This window comes from Mus musculus, chromosome 10, assembly GCF_000001635.26.
Source record: "Mus musculus strain C57BL/6J chromosome 10, GRCm38.p6 C57BL/6J".
Taxonomy (NCBI): Eukaryota; Metazoa; Chordata; class Mammalia; order Rodentia; family Muridae; genus Mus; species Mus musculus.
This window is the reverse complement of record NC_000076.6, coordinates 12985420-12994445: the sequence shown is the minus strand read 5'-3', so window position 1 is coordinate 12994445 and position 9026 is coordinate 12985420. Positions and strand designations below refer to the sequence as shown.

General features: G+C 45.6%; 1 non-coding gene across 1 annotated transcript; it reads right to left on the bottom strand.

The window, feature by feature from the left end:
* Window positions 1-2454: 2454 nt before the first annotated feature.
* LOC115487524 lies at window positions 2455-2596 on the bottom strand. Its single transcript, XR_003949091.1, has one exon. It is a non-coding gene; the product is annotated as a small nucleolar RNA SNORA48 (small nucleolar RNA).
* Between the last annotated feature and the right edge of the window lie 6430 nt (window positions 2597-9026).

The window sequence follows — 9026 nt, the reverse complement described above, 5'->3', positions numbered from 1 at the left end:
ATGGAGCTGAGAGTTCTACATCGTGTTCCAAAGGGATCCAAGAGAAGACTGACTTCCAGGCAGCTAGTCCCGGGGCCAAGCATATTCAAAGCACCACAGTAACTTTAATTGTTAAATTTAATGTTGTGTAAGCAGAAACCTGTGGTTTATCAACAGATTACACATTGTGTGAATTTTCACATCGCAGAACCAAGGGATGGAGTCCAGTGCGGCATTTTCATTCATTGCCCTTTTTTGTTTTGCTTTCTTTTTTCCAGACAGGGTTTCTCTGTGTAGTCCTGGCTGTCCTGGAACTCACTTTGTAGACTAGGCTGTCCTCGAACTCAGAAATCCACCTGTCTCTGCCTCCCAAGTGCTGAGATTAAAGGCATGGTGGCCACCACGCCCCGCTTCCTTTCTCAGCCCCTCTCCTACTGCTTCCTCTCATCTGGCCGCACCAAACCTGCTGTTCGCCTTCCTCCTCTAAAAGCCCTCGTTTGTGCTTTCATATCACATGGGTTCCATTGCCCACCCCCATCATCTTTCCCCATTGGCCTCCCATAAGACCTCTTTCTTTTCTTTTCTCTATGAGACCTTTCTAAACTTATGGCTCCACGCACGCACGCACGCACGCACGCACGCACGCACGCACGCACACATGCACACTTCACCAACTTGTTGCGTTTGTCAGCTCCACTAGCCCACACTCACCATAGTGATCTCTCCTTTCAGCCACTTTTCTGTAAATGCTGTAGTTTCGCTTTCCTTTCCAGGAAAATGAAGTTTCATCGTGCATTTCTGCCACGTTTTCTCTACCGTCTCATCTGCTGATGGGTATCTGGGCTGCTTCCACTTCTTAGCGGCTGTGAACAGTATAGCAATAAAGATAAGCGTGCAAATGTCTCCACAGTGAGGTATAGAGACGTTAGGGTGTGTGCCTGGGAGGTGGGTCTCTGTTTAGTTGGTTGGGAACCTTCGCATTGACTCTCAGCGCCTGTACCGCCAGAGGTGTCTAAGGACTGCCTTCTCTCCACACCCTCACCAGCATTCGCAGTGGCTTGTTTCCGTAATGAGCATTTTGACTCGTGCGAGCCTTCTCACAACAGCTATCCCACAAGAGCTTTAATTTGCATTTCCCTGATGGCCAAGGATGTGATTATTAGCTGTTTGTGTTTCTTTCTTTGAGAACTATTATTTTCTTCATTAGCCCATTTAGTGATTAGATGGTTTGATTTTATTTTTTGTTTTGGTTTGGCGTTTAATTTTTCTGCAGTTCCTTATATAGACAGTAATCTCTTGTTGGATGCATAGCTGGCAGAATTTTCTCTATTCTACGCTGAACTTTCACTCTGATAAGCTTTTCCTTCACCATGCATAAACTTTTAATATTGTGTAACGCCATTTGTCAATTCTTGGGATTATTTCCCCTATTATTGAAATCTCTTTTAGAAAATCCTTATCTAATCCTTTGTCTTGACATATTATTCCTGTTTTTTGCCTTTAACTAATTTTTGTGCAGCATTGGATACATCAGTCTAGTTTTATTCTTTTACATAGTTTTTGAACTGCTGTTGAGCAGGCTGTCTTTGTCCTATGTATGTGCATTTGTATGCAAATATATTACGATGTATTTGTTTTGTATATATTTGTTGTGTGGTTTTTATATATTGACAAAAAATAGGTAATTGTAGCTGTATCCGCTTATTTCTGGGTCCTCCTTTCTATTCTGATGGTCCATATGTCAGGGCCATGCTGTTCTTTGTTACTATCGCTCCGTAATATAATTTTAGAGCAAGTCTAGTGATATTTCCAGCATTTTCCAGAGTAGATTAGCGATTACTCCCCAGTAATTGTCAAAGCCAAATAAATTAACCATAGTCTGACTCTCATTCATCTGTAAGCTAGATGGGGGTAAGTTTAAATTGGATCAACAACAATAACATGAGCCATAATATATGGACATCAACACCAACCCCTACCACTGCATAGCTAAGGACCAATTCACGACCCTCAGTGGCAGCTCAGGCTGGAGCCTCAACAGACTAATAATCCTCTCTCTCCTCGAGAGTCCAGTTCCATCTCTCTTCACAATGCTCAGGCCGCTCCACTTCCCTTTCTCTCCCATCCATCCACCACATACTTACATACTGCGGTGGCTCCTGCTGCAGGTTGGCCACACAGCTGGTGGGATCCTGGGTGATATCCTCTGGCAAAAGGATGTCTATGGCCTGCCTGTGCTGTGTGCTGGAGGGCAGGTCTCTGTCTGTCTTCCTCCTCCCACCACTGTGTGGTGGTAGGCGGGGCTCTGTGCCTGTGCCCTGGGGAAGGTCTATGGGTGTCTTTTCCTGCCTGCACTGTGTGGCATTGTGTGGCATGGCAGAACCTAGGTCCTGTCTGTCTTCCTCTTCCCGAACCGTGCTGCCCTGATTTGATTTGATTTGATTTGATTTGATTTGATTTGATTTGATTTGATTTTTATGAGTCCTAGGCATAAAACAGTTTCGGCCATCAAGCCAGGTATCAAGCTAAGATGAACAAAAGACTGCCAACTGCTCTACCCCTGACTGATATAAGAACACCACCAAAAAAGGTATCTCTTTGCCCATTCCCAGGGGGAATTATTTCTTTTTGAGATACTCTCTCTGTGTAGCCCTGGCTATCCTGTAACTCGTTATGTAGATCAGGCTGACCTTGAGCCCCATAGAGATCTACCTCCTCCTCCAGAGAGGTGAGATTAAAGGCCCAACCCTTTTCTAGTTGTGGAGTGGCTCAGCTCTTAGCACACACCCTTAATCCCAAATAATGAAGGTAAAGTTAGTTTGTAGAAGGATGTTTGAAAGTGGCATCTAATTGAGTGGCAGACAAAGCGATGAGTCAGAGGAAGCTTTGACAGAATAGGATACTCCTGATGCTCGTGTGAAGAGACAGGGAAGGGAAGCTACTTAAGGGAGCAATGCAAAGGAAGGGAAAGGAAAAAGAGGAGGCAGTTGTACAGAGACAGGCTGCTTAGAGTGAACAAGCTAGACACAGGCAAAGACATAACAAGCTGGAGAATGGGGAGCCAGAAGATTAGAACATATCACCAAAGTTAGTGTGAGGCCAAGCAGAGCGCTTCAAGAGAGGCCCAGAGAGAGAAGCCAGACTGAGTCAGTCAGCTTGGAGAGAGATTTGAGTCAAAACAGTTGAGCTGAACCAGTCAGCCAGAGCTCAGGAAGAACTAGAACGGGCAAGTTCATTCAGCCGTAAGTCTCAGAGGCTGAAAACCTCCTCGGCCTAGATTAGATTATATGGAGGCAGTAAGCCTCGGAGACGACAATTACCTACAGGAAAAGAAAAGATAATTTTACATGGCTTTAGAGAGCTTTGCTGTCCATGGTAGCTCGGCTTCATGAACATCACAGCGGTGTGAAGGTCTGAAAGCAACTTACATTATGGTCAATAGAAAGCAAAGAGGAGCTGGGCAGTGGTGGCTCAGGCCTTTAATCCCAGAACTTGGGAGGCAGACACAGGTGGATTTCTGAGTTCAAGGCCAGCCTGGACAGCCAGGGCTACACAGAGAAACCCTGCCTCAAAAAAAAAAAAAAAAACAGAACAAACAAACAAAAACAAAAGAAAAAAGAAAGCAAAGAGGAGGTACTAGAGGGCTGGTTCAGCAGTGGGGAACACTGGCTACTCTTCTGGACATTTGGGATTTGGTTCCCCGAAACTGCTCAGTGGCCTTCAACCATCTGTAACTCTCACTGCAGAGGATTAGGCTCTTCTGGCCTCTACAGACACTGTGCACACATAGTGTGCAGACAAACAAGCACATAGCACATCCATACACATACCATAGAAATCAAACTCCAAAAGGAATCAGAAAGGAAGAAGAGAACCTGAAGGAGAATCCACCCCCACCCACCGTGACCTCCCTCCAGCCAGGTGCTACCTCTTAAAATTTTCAGAACCTCCTAAAATAGCAATAGCAGGTGGGGCTAATCATTCCGAGTGTTTCTCTGGGAGACGTTTCATACTCAAACTGTAGCATTACCAACTCTCATTAGCACCGTTCTACAGTAGCAGATATACATAACCTTTCACCACTTCTTCTTCCTCTTCTTCTTCCTCTTCTTCTTCTTCCTCCTCCTCCTCTTCCTCTTCTCCTCCTCCTGCTTCATCTTCTTCCTCTCTCTCCCTCCTCTTCCTCTTCCTCCTCCCACTTCATCTTCTTTCTCTCCCTCCTTCTCTCTCTCTCTCTCTCTCTCTCTCTCTCTCTCTCTCTCTCTCTCTCTCCCTCTCCCTCCCTCTCTCTCTGGTTCTTCTAGACAGTTTCTCTATGGAGATCCTCAGACTTACTCCTGGCTTTAATTTGCAGATTAGTGTATTCAGATATCAAATTTTTCTCTCCTGGGTGAATTGGCTGCATGAAGCAGTAGTCTCCCAGTGTGCAGTCCATGGTTGCTGTCTCGCCCATAATTCTCAAACTGTGTGCTACGCACTGACTTGTGTATCTCTATCCTTATGCCATCAAATTTACCACAGACATCAGCATCCCCGTCCCCACAGCCCCACCAGCCCTCCCCTTAGCACCAGAGATGAGGTACCCACTGCAGTCAGACCTGTGAGTGAGTAGACTTGAAGACCCTCATTCTGGAGGAATCTGCTTAGAATTACTTCATGGCCCTGTTGTCTTGGGCTGAGCCTTCCAGCAGCAAAGCTTGAGACGAGGACGGACTATGATATAGACCTGAGCTCTCAGAACGAAGGTCTCGTGGAAAGCTTAGGGCACAGAAAAGCAAGGGCATAGGCTGGTGGCTCTCAAGCTGCCCAATGCTGCCACCATTTAATACAGTTCCTCATGTTCTGGGTGACCTCCAATCATAATACTATTTTTATGCTACTTCATAACTCCAATTTTTCTAACATTATGAATCATAATGTAAATATTTGGGGGAAAATAGAGGTTTGGAAAGGGGTTTCAACCCACAGGCTGAGAACTTCTGGCTTAGGCAAACTTAGGAAGAAAGTGGACTCAGCAGGAGGTTAACTTTAACTTGTGGAAGTGAAGTCCTTGCATTTAGTCACACCTGTAACTATGGTGGGATTTAAATTTAGGGTAAAGCTGCATCTCTTCAGTTGGGGGCCACCTCTGAACTAAAGAGTAGAGGTTGGTCGATTTGCAACCAGGATTTTTTAAAGTGATACGAGGGTAGTGAGACACTGGGATGGAGCCATCCTGAAACTCAGTGGGCATTACTGTCCCTCCCTCTGTCTGCATGGTTAATAGCAATGCCTAGTTCACAGATTCCTGTAATTCTTTAAGGGATTTTTGTGTTTCCTCCTTAAGGGCTTCTACCTGTTTACCTGTGTTCTCCTGTATTTCTTTAAGGGAGTTATTTATGCCCTTCTTAAAGTCCTCTATCATCATCATGAGAAGTGATTTTAGATCCAGATCTTGCTCTTCTAGTGTGGTGTATCCAGGACTTGCTATGGTGGGAACATTGGGTTCTGATGATACCAAGTAACCTTGGTTTCTGTTGCTTATGTTCTTATGCTTGCCTCCTGCCATCTGGTTATCTCTAGTGCTACCTGGCCTCACTATATCTAACTGGGGTCTGTACTTCCTGTGATCTTGGTTGAGTCAGAACTCCTCTTAGTTCCGCTGTCTCTGTGATCCTGTGATTCCGGGATCCTGTGATCCTGAGGTTCTGGGTGTGTCAGAGCTCCTGGAAGTCAAGCTGCCTCTGAGACCCTGAGATCCAGGTGTGACCAAGCTCCTGGAATCCTGGGACCTTGGCTGTGTTAGAGCGCCTGGATTTTGAGCCTCCTCTGAGTGCTGTGGGAGTTTGCATGCAAGGTAAACCAGTGCAGACCAGAAGGAACCTTAGCCACTGGTCGGGTGGGGTTTCTGCGTCCCTGGATCCTGCTGGTCCCAGTTACTCCTGGTGGTGTTGGAACTGATGTTGTGTCCTCCTCACCCACGATCCTGACATCCTGGGCATGTGAGAGCTCCTGGAGTGGAGCCTCCTCTGGGTGCTACGGTACTGGCTGCAGAGTTCGCACCCCTAGTTCACAGATTCATTTGCAAGGCAATTGAGGTTGGATGACTGGCAGCTTGAATAGGAACAAATCCAGGCATCCCAGGATGTTGGGAAATGGAGCTGTGGAGTTGTCTGAAGTCTGATGGGTGGCCGTGGAGCTCCTGGGAAATAAATTGTGGTCAGCAAGATCTCCTTTTTGCCTTGGTCACTCATTCATACAAGTGTCTGTGCATATACCACAGTGCTTATTATGGTCCCAATGTTTGCACCCCTCCCAGATGCCCAAAGTGACCCTCCTTAGAGGTAGATCCCAGGGGAGTGATCAGACATTGAGAGTAGAGCTGTCAAAAGTTCAGCTCTCACTTCCTGCCTCAGCCTCCCGAGTGCTGAAACAGGAGGAGGTGCCACACCAGGCCTGGCCTAAAGAACAGATTGTCTGCCCTTGTTTGTTTCAGTTCAGGGGATCAAATTGGGGCCTTCCTCATATCGGATAACACTTTGCACCGAACTTTTCAATTTGCACGTGCATGTGTATGTACATGTGTGTAAACAGTGTGCACGCCCATTCATGTGTGCAAACACAAGAGGGTGTGTCACAGGGCACATTAGAAGGTCAGATGACAACCTCTGGTGTGGGCCCTCAACTTGCACTTTGTTTGAGACAGGATCTCTTTGCTGTTTTTCTGCTGTGTACAGCAGACCTGTTGGCTCACAAGTGTCTACAGATTCAACCATTTCTATCTCCCACCTCCCTGTAGACACTGGAAGACACTATCACACCTTTTACATGGGCTCTGGTGATTTGAACTTGGATCGTAGTGCTTAGCAGATAGCATCTTTATTCACTGAGCCTTTTCATCCAGGTGTTGTTGTTGTTGCTGATGCTCCTTGTGCTTTGTTTTTGTTTTTTTGAGACAGGGTTTCTCTGTGTAGCTCTGGCTGTCCTGGAACTCACTCTGTAGACCAGGCTGGCCTTGAACTCAGAAATCCGCCTGCCTCTGCCTCTGGAGTGCTGGGATTAAAGGCGTGCACCACCACTGCCCAGCTCTTCTCCTTTTTTGATACAGCTTCACCAAGGTGCCCACACCAACCTCCAGCCTGTTCTCTTCCTGAGAATAAGTCTAAGTAGCTGGCCTTGCTGCTGTGCCTCCCCGCAGCTGGCTCACAAATCCCTTTTCTATTTTAAGACTCAGCTGGAGTGATGCGCTCCTGAGCTCAGATCCGTGCTCCAACTCTTATCACACTACAAACACCAAGTGGAGGAGATTATTGTGTGGTCAGCTGAGAAGAGCTGTGGAGGAGGGGTCCGAGAGGGCATGGCAGAAGGACCATCTAAGGACATACATTCACAAGGGGGCAGACAAGAGGCCCTGTTCCTCAGGAGGAGGAAGAGCAGCCAGTGTTGCTAACCACAACCCATCTCCCCAGCCCCAACTGCCAGTAACTTTTTGACTGGGAATTTATTATTTATTTCAGACACTGTATTTAAATTTTCCTGTCTGAACTTAATGGAGAGCCCATGAAACTGGCCATTAAAGATGGAAGATGGATATAGAAAAGCTATGGTCATGTTTCAGCACTCAGGAAGTTCCATGCCCAAGTTATTTTTGTTTCTCCCTGCTACTACAAGAAAATTAGCAGCAATTAAAACTATTCTTTTTTTTTTCCTTCTGATTTCTATGCAGAGCTGTGAGTTTAAAATAGAATGTTAAATAGTGTAAGTGACACAGTAAACGTCCCAGCAAGTGTTTGACAGAGATAAGTTTTAACACTTCTGCTAAAAACTGAAAAGCTGTCACTCTGTGTTGGAGCTGAAAATAGTCATTGCTTACAAATTGTTCTTTCTGATGCAAATGCGTGTCACCCTTTGTATTACACCAACATGCAAACATTCCATATTAATGCCCGTAGCCTTAGAACCGAATGACAAACGATGCTTGTTCTTAATGCATTTAATCTGCTTTAAATGAATGCCGTCTCTCTGACTTGCTTCTCTCTTCCCTTCCATAAATTCAAGGCTCCCATACTAATTCTACTTAATAAATATGTATGGTGCAACTTTTAGCTAAAAATTCAAGGACCAGACAGGTGAGGGCTGTGTATTGAGTGCTGTGCAGAGTATAATGTGATTATGGCTCAGAATATGATGATCGCACGATGTAATCAGAGCAGGGCTAGATTCATTTTAATATATTTGATTAAAAAGAAAAGTTGTTTATGGGACTGTCTAATATAGGGTTAGGACAGGTGGCTCACATCAGGAGGCTGAGGCAGGAGGATTTTTAATAAGTTCAAAGCCAGGCTGGGCTATAGAACAAAACCAAAGCAACAGAAGCAGGTGTCAAATGGCCATATTTCAAAGCTATATTTCAAAGGGCTTTGAATAACTGGGCAGCATAGACATGACTGTTCTATGACTCCCAGTTACCCTCTTTTTCTTGTGTTCATTGCTTATATCCACCCCCAACCCCCAACGTCAAGTTCTGTTAGCAGCTTCCTACTTGAACGGCAAATAAATCCCTGTCTGCCTTCCAATTAAATGGGTCTGTGTGTTTACATTTGGGTCAATAAATAAAATTGGGATGCTACTTCGTGACATTCAAGGGAGAGATTTGCCATTCTTTAGTTTTTTGTTTGTTTGTTTTGTTTTGTTTTGTTTCTGATGGTTGGAATGTAACCAAGACAACAAGTGTCTTGGAAGCCTGAAGCCACCTTAGGTATGGAAGCCAAACATGGAAAGAGAGCCCGGTAGCAGAATTCTGACGCTCTGCCATCTGGCTCCTCCAACCAAACCCGAGCTGCTTTCCTCAGAAATGGCTTCAGAGGGACATGGATGTCTGTGCTGCTTAGCCTACTGTCATTGGCATGTCTGTCTGTCTTCATGCCACCCATCCAGGATCTGGGATGGACTTAGGTAGGTTAAAAGGATGGAAGCCAAAGAGGATAGAGATATGGAAGAGAGCCCCCCCGTGACTCAGTGTTGGGCTTTTGTCTCTCAGTTGAGTCCAGTGCAACTTACCAAACCAC